This window comes from Limulus polyphemus, unplaced genomic scaffold, assembly GCF_000517525.1.
Source record: "Limulus polyphemus unplaced genomic scaffold, Limulus_polyphemus-2.1.2 Scaffold2195, whole genome shotgun sequence".
Lineage (NCBI taxonomy): Eukaryota > Metazoa > Arthropoda > Merostomata > Xiphosura > Limulidae > Limulus > Limulus polyphemus.
In genome coordinates this window covers 121,942-128,026 of record NW_013667805.1, presented here as the reverse complement: position 1 = coordinate 128,026, position 6,085 = coordinate 121,942, and the positions used below count along the sequence as shown (strand labels likewise).

At 34.3% G+C, this 6,085-nt stretch overlaps 1 protein-coding gene across 5 annotated transcripts in view; it reads left to right on the top strand.

Moving 5' to 3' along the window:
- Positions 1-6,085, top strand: part of LOC106466228 (E3 ubiquitin-protein ligase TRAIP-like) — an 81,716-nt gene that overhangs the window by 16,172 nt on the left and 59,459 nt on the right. For 2 of the 5 annotated variants that reach the window (XM_022394210.1, XM_022394207.1), the window contains exon 2: positions 5,744-5,847. The exons of the other annotated variants lie outside the window; for them this stretch is intronic. The gene's annotated coding sequence lies outside the window, so the exon portion shown is untranslated. The remainder of the gene's footprint in view (positions 1-5,743; positions 5,848-6,085) is intronic. 5 annotated transcript variants of the gene reach the window in all.

Below are 6,085 nucleotides of genomic sequence, written 5' to 3'. Positions count from 1 at the left end.
GTTATTATATATATATATATATATATATTTTTTTTTTTTAAATTCTGACAATGGGGAATACTGTTTGAATTTTCATTAGTAAAAACTGACGAAAAAGCAAAATTTAATAATCCAGCCTTCCTTTATCATCCCTCAAGGGTCCTACCCCCATCCTAACATTTTGTCCTAATTTCCTGTTTTGGCAACTTTCTTGATCTTCTATAATCTTCTTAATCTCCTGTCATACCAGTCAATTTAAATTTCTTATATTTATGATGCTTTACTTTAATTTTCTCTCTTAAACTCTTTGTGAGCTAACCTGGTTTTTTACTTGCAGCTACCCTTTTATTTCTATAAGGAATATGTTTACCTTGAAAATTTAAAAATATATTTAAAAAAATTTTCTACATGTGATCAGTGTCTCCAAATGACTCAGTTGCCCAAGTCACAACAGATAATTCTTGTGGCATCCCTTCAAAACTTGCTTTTTTGAAATTGGTAACCAAAATATCATTATTCCTTATCTCTATATGCACCAAAACATTGAACCTAATAGAGGAATGATCACTTGCACCTAGATGTTCCCCAATTTCCACCTCCTTGATCATTTCTATATTTTAAGTTAACAATAAATCTAAATAGCATTGTTTCTAGTAGGTTCCTTGATTAATTGGTGAAGAGCCATCCTAAACAGTTTCCAAAAACCTTTCTCCATTATGGTTTGACTCTAGCATTTCCCAGTATATATGCCTGAAATTAAAATCACCCATAATTATGACTTAATTAACAGCTGAATTCTTAATCTCATTGTATAGTTTCTTACTAATTTCATCAATATCATTTGGTGGTCTGTAACAAATCCCCACTAAAAGCCTTTTTCATTTATATCCACTAATAGAGACCCAAATGGATTCAATCTCCTTGCTATTATCTTTGATATCCTCAACTTCAAATTTGACATATAAAGTCACTCCTCCCCTCCCTCTTTAACACGCTATTCCTTTTTAAAAGCCTATAACCCTGTATTTTCTTTGTTGTCCCCAGAACATTATGTTATGTTAACTTTCCATTCTATTATTTTAACTGTGAACATATTATAAATAACAAAGCAATTTAAATTTCAACCATGATAATTTACTAGTTTTCCAGTTAGTTTTAGCACAAAGCCACACAGTAGGCTATCTACACTCTGTTAACCATGGGAAATTGAACATAGGAAGTTTTGTGTTATAAATCTGTAAACTTACTGGTGATCCAATGAGGAAACTCCTAGTTTTCTAAACTTTTTAAGATAAAATAAAAGTTTTATCTACAACAAAAGTGGAAATTGAAACTGTACAACTTGTAGGTTTTGACTTTTGGTTATGAGAGTATAGAGTAAAAAATTCTTGTTATAAAATATAACTAAAGCGTTGATACCTCTTGCTAAATATATCATTTTATGGAATATTGCTTGCCAAGTTGTGTTACTCTCTCATTCAACATATAACTAACAAAATAAAGTAAGTTTTAAGCACTATAAGTTACTAGTTTTCTAAGCCATTTGATAGAGTTAGTGTTTTATTTGTAAAAAGGTGTGATTATAACTCCACAATTTGAAAGTGTTGACTTTTGGCTATGAGAGTATACCTAAAGATTCTTTCCTTGGTGGTAAGTTTAGCTTAAAAAAAATTAAAACAAGAAAGGTTTAAAATTAAATTTGCTTTGAAAAAAGAATGATACAATACTTTCAACATCTTTACTTTAAATGTAGCCGAGAAGAAATTCCAAGACGGATATTGTCAGATATATAATTTTTGTTTTCGATATATAAACTTGTTAGTGGTACAAGTTACACTTACACTTTTACTGTTATTGAGAGTTAATGTGTTATTTAATTTATTGGGTTACACTACAGTGTTTGGAAATTAGATAAATTGATACAATGTAGAAAGCTTTAAGTTTAGGAGAAGATTGCTTCATAACTATTAGAGGATGAAAATATAGGCTAGAACCAGAAATTAAAAAAGCATTATAGGATTTTGATAAATTTGGGGATAGTAAAGGTTGCTTTGAAGAATAAGAGTATAGATCACATTATTTGTATTGTTACGACAGCGGTAGTCACGTGACTCTGGTAACACGTCATGATATTCTCGAAGGATCGGGGAACATCATGAATAATCCAGTATTTGCTAGGCGGCCTCTATTCTAGGTGCCAGTTAAAGCAAAATTAATTATTTGGAATTGAATTGCAGACAAGCAGAGATAGAGATGGACAATTGAGTCAAGCGCGGTAGTGACCGTAAGTAAGTGTGTGAATCATTGTGAATTATAGCGTGTGTTTAAACTGACTGTAGAAATTAAGTGTATTGCAAAGTTGTATCCAGGGAAAAATAAACTAGTTTTATTTCAGAAAGGACCTGTATCGCTAAAGTTTCCTCAGAAAGAATTTTTACAGAAAATTAACAAACGACTAGAGATGTAACAAATTGGTGTCAGAAGTGGGATTAAAAAAAAAAGATGAAACCAGAAGTGCCAAATTAAACTACAGCTTAGCAGACTTGATGGCAGCAATACAAGAACAGCAAAAGAAACAAGAAGAACGAGAAAATAAACAAGAAAAGAAACGGGAAGAAAGATTACAGCAGTTGTTGGAGGAAAAAGAAAAGAAACAAGAAGAGAGATTACAGCAGTTGTTGGAGGAAAAAGAAAAGAAAAAAGAAGAGAGATTACAGCAGTTATTGGAGGAAAAAGAAAAGAAACAAGAACAACGAGAAAAGAAACAAGAAGAGAGACAACAGCAGTGGCAGCTCGAATAGCAAAATAAACAAGATATTACAGCAGTTGTTGGAGGAAAAAGAAAAGAAACAAGAAGAGAGAATTCAGCAGTGGTTGAAGGAGAAAGAAAATAAACAAGAAGAAAGTCTCCAACAGTTAAGAGAAAGCCAGAGTACACAAATGGAAAACATTACTAAATTTCAAAGTGAATTAAATGCATTAAAGAATGTTCTACTGTCTTTTACACAAGGAGGATATATTAGACATCGACCTAATCAGCTTCAGACAACGAGAAGCCCCTTCCAGACCCTGCAGCTAAACCCTAATGCAGACATCTTCAGTCCTGCTAGAAGTCACATTCCAGACACGAGCATTAGCAATAGGGGTGATCTAGTACGCAGGAAGCCACAGGAATTCGATGGGAAGGCACCCTGGGAAGCATATAGAGCACAATTTGAGCTCCTGGCAGAAATGAATGGATGGACAGAGGAGCAGAAAGCAGTATATCTGTCAACGAGCTTGAAGGGACAATCACTGGAAATACTTGGACAGTTGTCAGCAGACGACAGGCACAACTATAGAGCACTCGTAGCTGCTCTACAACTCGGGTATGAAACCCAAAATCAGTTCAAAATCTACAGGGCTAGGTTTAGGACTAGAGTCTGTGCTAATGGGGAGAGCCTGCAAGAGCTGGCACAAGACTTGGAAAGTATGGCACACAAGGCCTACCCAACTGCACCGCCCGATCTCCTCAAGTTGCTGCTGAGGGATCAGTTCGTAGATGCCTTGGACAGTCTACAACTGAAGATACAAGTAAAGCAAGCACACCCCTCTACTACGCAGGATGCAATGGCCAGAGCTCTTGAATTCAAATCCTATGTTAAGTCCAGCACAGAGGTACCAAGGTTGGTACATTCATCAGGATTCAAGGCCAGAAAAGGGAAGCTTTCAGAGAAATTTCAGGGACTTTGCTGGCACTGTAACAAACCTGGGCACAAGAAAGCTCAATGCTGGAAACTTCAACACAGGGAAGATGCCATGGCAGGAAAGGCTGCTACCCAGAAAGGTTGTTGGAACTGTGGAGAGCAAGGAAATATGAGGAGCCAGTGTAAGAAGAATATTACCAATAAATCGGCTTCAAGGAAACCAGTAGTGGTTCGTGTTGATTGACGCCTATCAACCCCAATCGTGAAAGTCCCAACAGCTAGGTGTAAAATGCCAAGAACACATAGTGTCTACGTGACAGGGAAGCTGAATGGCCAAAGGTGCAACTTTGTCATAGATTCTGCATCTCAACAAACCCTTGTGAGCATCGAAGGAGTACCAGAAGCCATACAGAAGCTTTGTGGTGTGACAGGACATTCTGCAAGGTTGTGGGGACCAGTATGGGTAACTATTGAGCTCATGGGCATAAAGGACAGACACAAAGTATACTTGGCTGACATTGAAGACTGAAGACCCATGCATATTAGGGTTGGACTACTTACTACCAAGGAATTGTGTAATTAACTTTGATAAAATGACGTTTGGGAACAACAAAGGCCAAATTCCAGTAAGTGTTAAAAGAGAGGTTGAACTAACCAGGTGTCATCAAGCTGAAGTCAAAGTGACTGAAGGAGTTGATGATGGTGAAGTGGAACCAGGTATAGATATTAAGGCAGAGCAGGAGAAAGATCAATTGGGGAAGAGTGATATTTGCATAATTAGGTTTTATGTATTGTTCAGTGCTGGATTAAGTTTGGGGAGGCCCTATGCAAAATGGTTGTGGGGGGCACTTATTTGGGCATATTTTACTAATCAAATTTTATTGAAATGAATGGAAGTTTTTACAAAATTATGTTTAACAAATTTAGGAAACTTATTTTGATTTTATGTATGTAACATGAAATCAAGTATGCTGAAAAAATATCATTGGTACATAACATATCTTAGCAAACGATTGGGACATGTCGAAATGTATGGTTATGGTTTTATCTTATTTTCATATAATAACAATATTTTAAATAAAAGTGATTAAATAGTCACAAACTTTAATCCATAAATACATTTTTTCATAATTAATGACATACTTTTCCATTATAAGCTAATGCAGAATATTTCATATGCCATTGCTTTCTGTGCTTCCTAATATGACCAGAAGATGGCACTGAATATTGATTTTTCTTTCACATAGATTTTAGGATGTTTTGCTTTCTATCTAAGTCACTGACAGATGCTGATTGGCTGTAAGGGACATCAAAAAGATATAAAATAATATAAGAATTATGTTTGTGAATGGTAATGTTTTAATTATTAATATATTTGAATGCCTAGCATTTTTAATAAAATCATAAAAAAAAAATTGAACATATAATTATGTAGGATCCCTAAAATGGGGGAGGGGGGGGTACCTACACGATAGCATAGTTTGTATATGCCCTTAATCTGGCACTGATATTGTTACACATTGATATAAAAAGAAATGAAATTTTAGCTTCTATGTTTCATAAAGAAAATATATATATGATAAAAAAATATATATTATTAGTAAATTAGGATAATGAGCAAAAAAAATGATGTGGGATGGATTTGGGAAATTGGTAAAATAAACTGCTTTTAATTCAAGATAGGTTAAAAAGAGGAAAAGGATATCAGGGAAAAATCAAATCTTAATTAGCTTACTAAAGGAGGAAAGCAAGGATAAATTACATAAGTTTAAGGAGTTTAAACTGATAGATAGGATGGAAGATCTTTAAAACAACAGGAAAGCTAACAATTGGTGAACTTACACCTCTCATTTCTAGGGAGGAAAGTGTCCCCAATTTGAAAAAATTGCCCTGAAAATACCCTTTCATTTCATATGTTATATTTATTATGAAGTATATGGCAGGAGTACATTAGAAATAAATATTCAGCCAATTTTTATTATTACCTTAGGTATAGCATTGTTATGTGAAAGCACTGGTGAAGTTGCCATATGTCTTAAGTTGAATGTGTAGTAGAATATTTTCCTGTTCTCTTTTAGAACAGTAAAATCCTAAAACAGATACACACATTAGATGAATTCAACTGAAACTAATACAGCAAGTTTCTCCAGTACTACCTGCATCTGAAATTGAGTGAATTCAGGTACAGTGTTTTATGTTTTGATTTACAAAATATGGTCACCTTAGGCTAGGGCTTTAGTTGAAAAAGAAAACAAGAAATCCACAAGAGGTTATGAGAAACAACTGGCTGATAATGTTAAAATTAACAACAAGGATTTTTTAAACAATGTTAAAGGGAATCAAAATGTTAGAATGGGAATTGGACCTATAAAAGATGCTGATGCCAAGGGTTTTGCTTAAGGTATGAGATAGCTGAGCTT